This window comes from Thermobia domestica, chromosome 4, assembly GCF_964235325.1.
Source record: "Thermobia domestica chromosome 4, izTheDome1.hap1.1, whole genome shotgun sequence".
In the NCBI taxonomy this organism is placed as follows: Eukaryota; Metazoa; Arthropoda; class Insecta; order Zygentoma; family Lepismatidae; genus Thermobia; species Thermobia domestica.
In genome coordinates, this window is record NC_137457.1 from 263,271,827 (window position 1) to 263,283,369 (window position 11,543).

The 11,543-nt window shown below is 36.2% G+C and overlaps 1 protein-coding gene across 1 annotated transcript in view; it reads right to left on the reverse strand.

Annotated features, from left to right (window-relative positions):
- LOC145684039 (major facilitator superfamily domain-containing protein 6-like) overlaps positions 1-8,538 on the reverse strand; it is a 116,421-nt gene extending 107,883 nt beyond the window's left edge. The window contains exon 1 of the mRNA XM_081755866.1: positions 8,346-8,538. The gene's annotated coding sequence lies outside the window, so the exon portion shown is untranslated. The remainder of the gene's footprint in view (positions 1-8,345) is intronic.
- Between the last annotated feature and the right edge of the window lie 3,005 nt (positions 8,539-11,543).

Below are 11,543 nucleotides of genomic sequence, written 5' to 3' on the forward strand. Positions count from 1 at the left end.
TCATATATAAGTATCGTTCGAGTTAGTATTCATGATAACATCATCATGGCTACTTGTCTGCAGTTTCTAAACACACGTGATGTGATGAAATCATTTACCAAGATTACTGATTTACAACAGAATGTACCTTATAGAATCTTAGCTAGCCAAACGATCCCTACAAAGTTTGGATTAAGAATCGTAGTGAAGCTTGAAAATGATAAGAATATAATTTTACCAGCAAGATATTTTCCCATGGAAGCATCAAAACAAGAAGAACTGCTGCGTTTCTTAAATACTGGATCTGTATCTTTATGTTACAAAGGATTCTTGGGTCGAAGTCATCAATTTGAATTTAGTACACAGCCAGATTCGTCAGCAATTGTGATGAAATCATGAATTCAAACGTCAGCACATTCCTTTGACGTCAGACATAGTTGTATGAATTTGGTTGGTCAGCATGACGTCAGCAACTGTGATGAAACCATGAATTCAAACGTCAGCACATTCCTTTCCAATGACGTCAGCCGTAGTTCTATAAACCAGCAAATACACTGTCATCCCACGAAATCATTTGAGCAAGTACTTTTCAGGAGGAAAGATGTGTACTTCTAACGATAAAGAGTTCATCTTCGCAAGCTATTATCCAATAAATATATTTCAAACAAAACATGTGATGATTGGTATCAGTGCTAAAACATTTGAACCAGTAATTCGATTGGGCAAAGCAGAACAATTTGGTGTACAACTGACCTGTGAAGAATGGCAAATATTATGTTCACGAATCGACCAAATGAACGATTATTTTCATGATGAGCTAAATGTGACCATAGTCAAATCATTAGGCTCAAATCATGAAGTGGTGATGCGTACAGTCCTCGAAGAGAAGATGGTGCTGTTACGTAGAAATAGTACATTCCATGTCCCTCGCAACATGGTGTATCTAACGCAAACGGAATGGAACAAATTCATCAGCGTATTTCAGTGTGTGAAACATGCAGTGGAAGTGTGCAACAAAACAAGTATATTCCTGAAAAAGTACTATTTTGAAAAATGTGTTATGCATATTGTACAACATGTATCTAGATATTGTGATGGTTGTCAACATCGTTCGTGGGTGCATAACTGTATTGATAAACAGTTTATTTGTGATCAAATGGACATTGAGTTTCCACCAATTGATATCGCAATAGACCTTAAAAGACTTCAATTGGAATTAAAATTATACGCTAAAGACAAACTAGTGCAAGAAGTTCAAAATACATTGTATCGACAATATCCAGAACCACTATCTGGTATGGATGTATGTGGAGTGTAATAAAATGATCCATTTCAATGAATTGTGTTTTTTCATTTCAAGTACAACCCCATATTCTGATGTGTACTATTGCACCACAATGTTGCCAGAGGTTTTAGTTCTAAACAGTTCCGGTTCTTTACTAATGAGTGCACAAACTTTTAAAAATGTCAAACCAAACTTTGAAACAAAATTTTTGAAACGAAAAAATTTGGAAACGAAAAATTCACACAAAATTTTAAAACGAAAAATATTTTCAAACAAAATTTTGAAAAAACAAAATTCGAAACAAAAAAAATTTGGAAACGAAAAATTTCAAACGAAAATTTTAAACAAAATTTTGCAACAAAAAAATTAAAAATTTTCAAACAAAAAATTTTGAAGCATAAATTTCAAACAAAATTCTGAAACAAACATTTTTTCAAACAAAAATCTTGAAACAAAAAAATTTTGGAAACGAAAAATATCAAACGAAAAAATGTCAAACCAAAGTTTCAAACTTTTAAATGTTAAACAAAACTGAATGCAGCAAAGATTTGAAAATCAGCAACCAATCAGATTGCACGAAAGATAGTGATCAGCCAATCAGATTGCACGAAAGATAGTGATCAACCAATCAAATTACATCAACAATAACTTTGCCAGTGTTGTAGCATGTATTCCCTTAAGACTATGAGTCATAAGATTCAATAAGGTTAGCTATGTATCCCTGTACACTACCTCATCAAGGTCAATCACGTGGTACATCGTATTGCTTACGTTTATATTTGGCTGTAATAATCAATACCAATGACGCATTCTCAAATTATCCTACAAAGTTTAAACGTACCAATGTCCTGGACTCCTAATCCCATCATAGGTCAATAACTGATCACGTGATCATAATGATTTACCCAATGAATGAGATACTATCCAATTTTAAGAACAATTACCAATTATTGATATGACAATAAGAAATGTACCCCTCCCAAAATTTAAGATTGGTACACAAATACACCTGTGTCTTATGAAAAAGTAATAAATCCTGTAGTTATTCAATAATAAAGCCGGTCAATAACCTTTAAATTTTGAATATTTGGCCATAAGAGGAACACCAACATCTACAATGGGTCCTAGAAAACGTTTACCAAATTATGTTATTTTATAATTCCCAAATTTAAAAGAGAACATAAACATATAAAGGTAATAAACCATATAACGTGCTAAATACTTATCAAAGGGTCAATAACCTCCGAAATTTGATTTTTGGTAGTTCTTTACCCATGAAAGGGAACGATGTGGACCATCCAAATTTATAGTGGTACATATTGAAGACCTGTACGAAGATACCAAATGCTTATATTAAACAATTTCTAAAACTGAGTGGATGAGTCAAGATACCCCTCCCAAATTTTTAAAGGGTGCATCAATGTACTCATGTCTTATGATAGGAAATGAACCTATATACATGACCATATGACCATATACGGTAATAAGACCGCATCAAACGGGATAAATTGGGCCAAAAACCAAACACGTGATACAACATATTGCTTATGTTTATATTTTGGCATTTTTTTACTCATGAAAGGGAACAAGGTGGACCACCCAAATTTATCATGATACATATTGAGGTCATGTACTATGATAGCGAATGCTTAAATTGAAAAATTTCCAAAATTTAAGGGATTGGCTATGGTACCCCTCCCGGGGTGCATCAATGTACCTATGTCTTATGATAGAAAATGGACCCCTATACATGACCATATAATCATATTAGGTAATAGAACCTCATCCAAGTGAATAAATTAGGTGAAAACGAAACACGTGGTTGTACTAAAATTTGGCAATTTCGTACCCATGAAAGGAAACGAGATGGACCACCCAAATTTATAGTAATATATATATATATAATAGGGTCTTATACTATTATACCAAATGTTTAAACTGGGCAATTTCCAAAATAAAGAGGTGGGCCAAGGTACCCCTCCCAAATTTTTAAAGGGTGCATCAATATACCCATGTCTTATAATAGGGAATGGACTAATATACATAACCATATAATCATATAAGGTAATAGGACCTCATCCAAGGGGATAAATTGAGCCAAAACAAACACGTGGTACAACGTATTGCTTACGTTTATATTTTGACAATTTTGTACCCCTAAAAGGGAACCAGGTGGACCACCCAAATTTATCATAATAGATGTTAGGGTCCAGTACTATAATACCAAATATATAAAATGAGCAATTTCTAAAATTTAAGGGGTGGGCCAAGGTACCCCTCCCAAATTTTTAAAGGAGTGCACAAATGTACCTATGTCTTATGATAGGGAATAGACCCCTATACATAACCATATAACCATATAAGGTAATAGGATCTCATCCAAGGGGATAACTTAGGTCAAAACCAAACACGTGGTACAACGTATTGCTTACGTTTATATTTTGGCAATTTTGTACCCCTAAAAGGGAACGAGGTGGACCACCCAAATTTATCATAATACATGTTAGGGTCCAGTACTATAATACCACATATATAAAATGAGCAATTTCTAAAATTTAAGGGGTGGGCCAAAGTACCCCTCCCAAATTTTTAAAGGAGTGCACAAATGTACCTATGTCTTATGATAGGGAATAGACCCCTATACATAACCATATAAGGTAATAGAACCTCATCCAAGAGGATAAATTGGGCCAAAAGAACAAACACGTGGTACAACGTATTGCTTACGTTTATATTTTGGCAATTTTGTAGCCCTAGAAGTGAACGAGGTGGACCACCCAAATTTATTATAATACATGTTAGGGTCCAATACTATAATACCAAATATATAAAATGAGCAATTTCCAAAATTTAAGGGGTGGGCCAAGGTACCCCTCCCAAATTTTTCAAGGGGTGCATTAATATACCCATGTCTTATGAAAGGGAATGGACCCCTGTATACGCCCATATAACCATATAGGGTAATAACACCTCATCAAAGGGGATAAATTAGGTCAAAAACCCCCGAAATTTGACTTTTTGGCAATTTTTTACCCATGAAAGGGAACGACATAGACCCCCAATACGGATAGAGGTACATACCGTGGTCCTAGGCTACCATACCAAATTTTTAGATTTGGCAATTTCCAAAATTTAAGGGGGGTGGTCCTATGTACCCCTGCCAAAATTTAGGGAATAGACCCCTATACATGACCATATAACTATATAGGATAATAACACCTCATCAAAGGGGATAAAATCGACCAAAAACCAAACACGTGGTACAACGTATTGCTTACGTTTATATTTTGGCAATTTTGTACCCCTAGAAGGGAACGAGGTGGACCACCCAAATTTATCTTGATACATATTAGGGTCCTGTACTATAATACCAAATGTTTAAATTGGGCAATTTCCAAAATTTAAGGGGTGGGCCAAGGTACCCCTCCCAAATTTTTCAAGGGGTGCATTAATATACCCATGTCTTATGAAAGGGAATGGACCCCTGTATACGCCCATATAACCATATAGGGTAATAACACCTCATCCAAGGGGATAAATTAGGTCAAAAACCTCCGAAATTTGACTTTTTGGCAATTTTTTACCCATGAAAGGGAACGACATAGACCCCCAATACTGATAGAGGTACATACTGTGGTCCTAGGCTACCATACCAAATTTTTAGATTTGGCAATTTCCAAAATTAAAGGGGGGTGGTCCTATGTACCCCTGCCAAAATTTAGGGGGTGGGCCATGGTACCCCTGCCAAAATTTAGAGGGGGTGGTCCTATGTACCCCTAGGTCATTGACCCCGGCCAGGGACCATGGGTCCTGAGGCAGGGACCCAGGGGCCAAAAAGTGTCCTAAAGTGCAGCCCATACTACTGTCGCGCTAGATGACTCATCTGACTCCAGACAAAATTCTTCTCTGTTGTGTCTGCTATTGTGCAGTGTGTGACGGAGTGTGGTCTCTGAGCATTCGGCATTTTGTTGATTGTGTTTATTTACGTACTGTGCTGTTCTGGGAACAAAATCGGGTGTGTCTGTTTGTGTATATGTGTGTGAGTGTGTGTTAATATATCAAAATGGAAGAAGTTACAGCCAGCACCTCTTTTAAGCGTAACAGTGGTCAAGTGTTGAAGAGCAAAGAAAGGGCTATTGTTATGAACGTGTTTAATTACGTAAAGCAGAAAAACCCGGGTAAAAGTATAAGCTGGTTCGCGAGTGAAACATCAGAAGCCACGAAAACTTCCAGGACAACTGTTTTCAAAATTCGAAGCGAGTTATAACGTGGACCTTTAGTAACACCGAACAAGAAGCGATTAAGAAAATTGCAAAAGAACAGTCGATTTGTAAAATATAATAAATTTGTTAACAGTGTGATCAGACAAAAGGTCCATAAGTTATTCTTTAGAAATTTGCCACCAACACTCAATTCCGTTCTCAAACAGGTGAATTCAGATCAGGGGCGGATCCAGGACCGACTTCTGGGGGGCGGTGGGTTGTCATACTGCTACTTTTAAGGACTCCAAACTTTGGGATGGGTTTTATTTATATATAGAAAATAAGAAAGTTTTCTCTTCTGGGTAGGGGGGCAATCGCCCCACTGGATCCGCCCCTGATTCAGATCCCGATTGGCCGAACTTTAAAAGATCCACGTTCCACGTACGTTTAAAAGAGCTTGAATTTGTTCATGAGAAAAGACAAAGTAAGGCGATGCAGAGAGAATATTGTGTCGTTGCGTCACAAATATCTACGGCAAATAAGAAAATTTCGAAACCAAAATAGAAACATAGTATACATGGGCGAATCGTGGGTAAATATTGGGATGGCCGTGGATAAAGAGTGGAAAGACAAAACAAATAGAAGGAATTGATCCTTTGGAGTGCAATTGATTCAATGTGATAAGTTTATTATTATTATTATTATTATTATTATTATTATTATTATTATTATTATTATTATTATTATTATTATTATTTATTAATCATCGTGGTGGTGGATATTTTACTACGTGAGTTGGCAACATCAGCCGGCAGTATAATAGAAGCGCGATCTGTTCTGCATTTGTTTTTAAATCTCAACTTGGCATCGCTGTTCCCATAAGACCAACAGTCCACTCTTAACTCTGGATAAGCTATAACAGTAGTTTATACATACAATTATGACTTACAATCTTCCGTTATGAAATGAAATGAAACCTTTAGTTTAAAGTCCCACAATTATGCCCTTTAGGCTAAGGGAGACGATAATTAAGGCAATCAAATGATGTTGGAAGAAAGGGTGAAATGATATTGTGGGAGGAAACAGAAGTTCACCGAGAAAACCCACGATCACGATGTTGTCCATCAGGAACTTAGTTGGGCATGGATCGAACCAGGAGCCGCAAGCACCAGAGGTAGACACTCTACCACTGCGTCACCATGCCCCCTCCCCAATTTTGACTTAACAAACAGTAGTTTTCTGTACTTACAAGTTCGTTGGTTTACGTTCTCACCAGAACGTGGAATGGGAATGTGGGAGAACCCATGGACAGTATGTTGTCCACCACAACTTTATTTGCCTGGGGAAAGAACTAGGGACCCCACGCACCAGAGGTAAGCGCTCTACCACTGAGTCACCGTGCCCCCGTTCATCACGAACGGAGGAATGAATTTAGTATACTTTTTGTCTTCAGAAATTGAATTGTTTTGTCTGAAGCTGTATTTCATATATTGCGCTAATCTCGCTGTTGCGATATTTCCTTCCTTTCTCTTCTTGAAAGTTTAGATGGTTTCGTCTTCTACATGTAGATATGGTTTATATTCAGTTGATAAAAATTACGTATTTATTTTGTAATCAGTTTTCAACAGCTATTAAGTAAAATCACATTAAACTGTTATTTGTTCAATGTATTTTCAATGTTCAAAAGGATTCCGGGATCCTATATTTCTAGACGGAAAATCGTGACACCTTATGAAAAGTAACAGTATATTCATATATATTCATAATTGTACACTATCTCCTTCATGAAATATCAGAAATCATTAAATAATAGGACAATAGTCACCAAAATTTATTGAGATTCGGTGACTAATAAAAAGAGTTTTTTATATATAAAAAAACGAGCGAATGATATTAAGTTACGTTTTGAAGGGAATCCAAACCCGGAGTCCCGAATAATTCCATCGGAACAGGAGAACAGATTACGTAAATTCGGAACAGGGAGACAGGTGATGTAAATTCGGAGGGGGCAGATTATGAAAATTCAAGACAGGGGTACAGATGGTGGAAATTCGGAACAGTCGACAGATGATGTAAATTTGGGATAGGAGGGCATATTATGTAAATTTGAGACAGGGAGACACATGATGTAAATTCGGGACAGGAAAACATTATATAAATTCGAGTCAGGGGACAGGTGATATAAGTTCGGGACAGGGGGACAGTTGATGTAAATTCGGGATAGGGGGACAGTTGATGAAAATTCTGGACAGGGGACAGATTATGTAAGTTCAGGGCAGGGGATAGATGTTGTAAATTCGGGACAGATTATGTGAATTCGGGACAGAGGGACAGATGATGTAAATTCGAGTTAGGGGGGACATATGAATTGAACTCGGGACAGAGGAACAGATACCTTTGTAAATTCGGAACCGGGACAGATGATGTAAATTTGGGACGGATAATGCAACTTATTGACTGTTCCTACTAAACCGGAATATCTGGAAGCTTTATCATACACCATTTACATATAAGTACTAAGAAACTATGAAATCAGGTGAACTCAAATAAGCTCACTCACAACAAGAATTCTCTTTCTCTTCTCTTACTGCTCTGATACGGGCCTGGTTAGGCGGGTGAATTGTAAAGTCAGTGCAAACAGTAATTATATATCAACACCAGATCATACCCTTATTTTCCTTTTAGATCACAATCACATCCTTATCATCAACTTCTTTTAAATTACAAAATTTAATATTATTCAATTTTACCGGGATAGCTTACAAACCGGCTAGGGCACATGGACAGAACCTTCAAACCGGAACCGTCACGGTGTAACCAAGACGTGCGGTCACCCGACTTTCCATAAATAAACATACATTATTTGATTAATATCTTACCTGGTAATCGTTTGTTTAAATCAGAGCTTATAAAATGAAACGAAGTATGCATATATATATTCAACTCCAGTAGGTAATGCGTGCAATTAAAATAAAAGCAGTATATATTTCACACAATACACTATATCACATGCTCTTGGCATTCCAGGAAACTACGTATCTTTTCTAATAGAACTAGAAATAAATGATAAATACAGTCATTTTCTATTGTTTAACTACAGTGAGGTATCTCAAGTAAATATAACTATCACAAAATCTTCTCAGCCAATGGGAACAAATGTCGTCATCACTGATTCTTTTCTCTTCTATCATTTCATTGTTTGTTTACTAAGTAAAACAAGAAATGAAAATCATCTTATGTGTAAGATCAAGATTACAAGAAATGACTTTTTATACAATCATAAATTCGTTCTTTTTTATATAAAGAAAACTTTGAGCTTAATGTAAAGTTACATAATTCCCTTTTTATGGAACCTAGATAAGAAACTCTAAAGTTGCTAATATCTTTTTTTTTTTTTTTTTTTTTAAGTTCTTTTATGTAATTCAAGGGTATACGGTACTTGCAAACAAATAATTAGTAGGTTTCAGTGGTATAGGAAAGAAAAACGGCAGGTCTCCTAAAATCCACCGCGGTGGCTTAGGATAGAGAGTTTGCTTCTTGTTTATAGGGTCCCTGATTCGATCTCAGCTCGCGCTAAGTGGACTTTCTGATCTATCAAACACTCTGCTCATGGGTTCTTGAGGTTGTCCCGTTTCCTTCCACTTTGTTTTATTCCACCATTTCATTCATTCTCATCATTAACGCCAACATAGGTAACCGTGGTACGTAAAACTGAAAGATTTTGGAACCTCAACACCTGGAACGTACCCAGAAGATGGACCCTGGGTGACCAGACTCTCAAAATCCCGACTTTACTGTAAATTTAGTCCAATTTTAGGGGTGGATTTACGGATTTTTAATGTAATTTATCCTCATATTGAATTTAGACCCCAGCCGTAATAAATTTATGTGTACGTGCCTGGTCAACACAACTAATGAATCGAAGTTCAAGTATTGATTGTTTTAAGAAATATGCCAATTCGTTCTCCAGATATCTCTATGTATATTATCTCTATTTTCCTTAAACTCCCGATAGATGGTGCCACTAAGCCTTTAAGGAAGGGATACGGTAGGGTAGAAGTTGAAAGAGTGAGTTGAAGAAGGGTGCAAGGTATTAATAAAAGACCCGGACCACTTTCTCGCTCCAGGTTCTTGAACTTCATGTTAAGTTGCAATTATTACTGAAACATTTATTTGTAATATACGCACAAAATTATAAAGATTTTCCGGAAAATTTCGTGCGAAGAAAGACCACTAAACTACCTCTTATGGAAAGTCTTCATCAAGAGTAAAATACTGTAAAAACCCCTAATATGAGGATAGGCACCTAAATTGAGACCCCTACCTATTTTGTGAAGCAAGAGCTGCAATCTAGTGGAAGCGAGCTAAAACAAAAGGAAATAGTCCACTACAATAACGGAAGTCACGTGAGCTCGTTATGTGGAGAGTTGAGTTGATTTTGAGTTTAACGTCCCGTTCAGCAGCGAGCCTATATGAGACGTGGACCTACTGATTAACGGGGAATCCGAACCACATGAGCTCCAGCCGGGAATCGAATCCGGGCCTCCCACGCCAAAGGCGCGTACGCTAACCGCTTAGCCACGGAGGAGCTCTTATGTGGAGAGTTGTTAGTATGGAGGCTGAAAGAAATTGCTCCCCTACAAAGTTTTCTTAACATGCACACATCAGGCGCTGAAAATGGAGAAGGAAAGTTTGATACTCTTTCTATCTTTACTTTATTTTATACCAGTGAATATGTGTCTTGCAACATGTAATGAGTTACCGATTTTCTTCCACTTATATTTGAGATAGCGTTAATCATTTATTTATCGGGCGAATGTCTTATTAATGAGACCCTTAACAGGTTCAATATATGAGACCGGTCTCATAATGTGACCCGTATAGTAATATTGGGTCTTATATTAGGAGCTCATTTATATCGACATTTCTGTATTCACAAAGCTGTCTCTTAGACTTAGTCCTGTACATTTATCAAGTGATTCCGTTGGCATTGTACTGTCATTTTGGACACATTTCTTCCCATTTGGTACATATTTAAACATTTAAAAAAATGATCAAGAAGCGTTGCAGTTTATGCGCACAAAAAGTGTAAAATTTTTACAGTGCGTATATTTAAAATTGAAGAAAGTGAGTTAGATTGAAATTGCGCAAAACGTTTTATATTTTTGTACTATCACAGGATTTGGCTTAAAGACAGTGTTGAATGGGGAATTAATAAAAGAACTCTTTTAAAAGTACACAAAAAACCCGGGTCTCTTATTAGGTACCGGTACCCCTCATAAAAATGGCAGTGTAGCAACTTTGGTAACATTTTTCAATATAATTTTTTATTGTTATATTTTTATGTATTCCAATAGTTTGTATCGTAAATGAGACATTCCACAGAATATATTAAAGTAACAACAGTGCTTGTTTATACTATAATTAACCAGTATATAGCATCTTAACTTTTAGGGTCTCATATTCGGGTTTCTTACCCTACCTCTTGAGAATATTTTTGGGTATTATTAAAATATAGCTTTATGAAATATAAATAAAATAATCTGAATCAGTTTTGAGAGCATTCTCCGAAAAGAAAAACACTACAAAGAGTAAAAATACCTACTTTTTTTTTAGTAACAAATGATATTCTGTATTGCTTTATTGACACATTTATTTATGAAATATGAAAAAAAAAAAACTCGCTTGAGTCCTTCTTGAGAAGATCGTCCGAACAAAAAAAAAAAAAAAAAAAAAAAAAATCATCCCCAAAAGTAAACTACCCGTTCTGGATGTTTTCCACGAAAATGGCTCATGTCACAGTATACCGTTGCTAATGAAATATTGCTGTATGAATTATAAACAAATTCGTTAGAGATGTTTTTCAGAAAATCATCTGGAAAGAACTTAACCAAATGAGAAACTATTCCTTTTCTAAATTTTTCAGGTCAAATAAATTATTCCATATTTAAGGTTATGATATGACTTGCGGGGGAATTTCTTAGCTCCGGGGGAAATTTCCCCGGGTCACCCTCTGAAATCATCGTTGAGTGAGGGAGACCTGGGTTCGATTTCCAATGGAAGCTCACATGATTCGG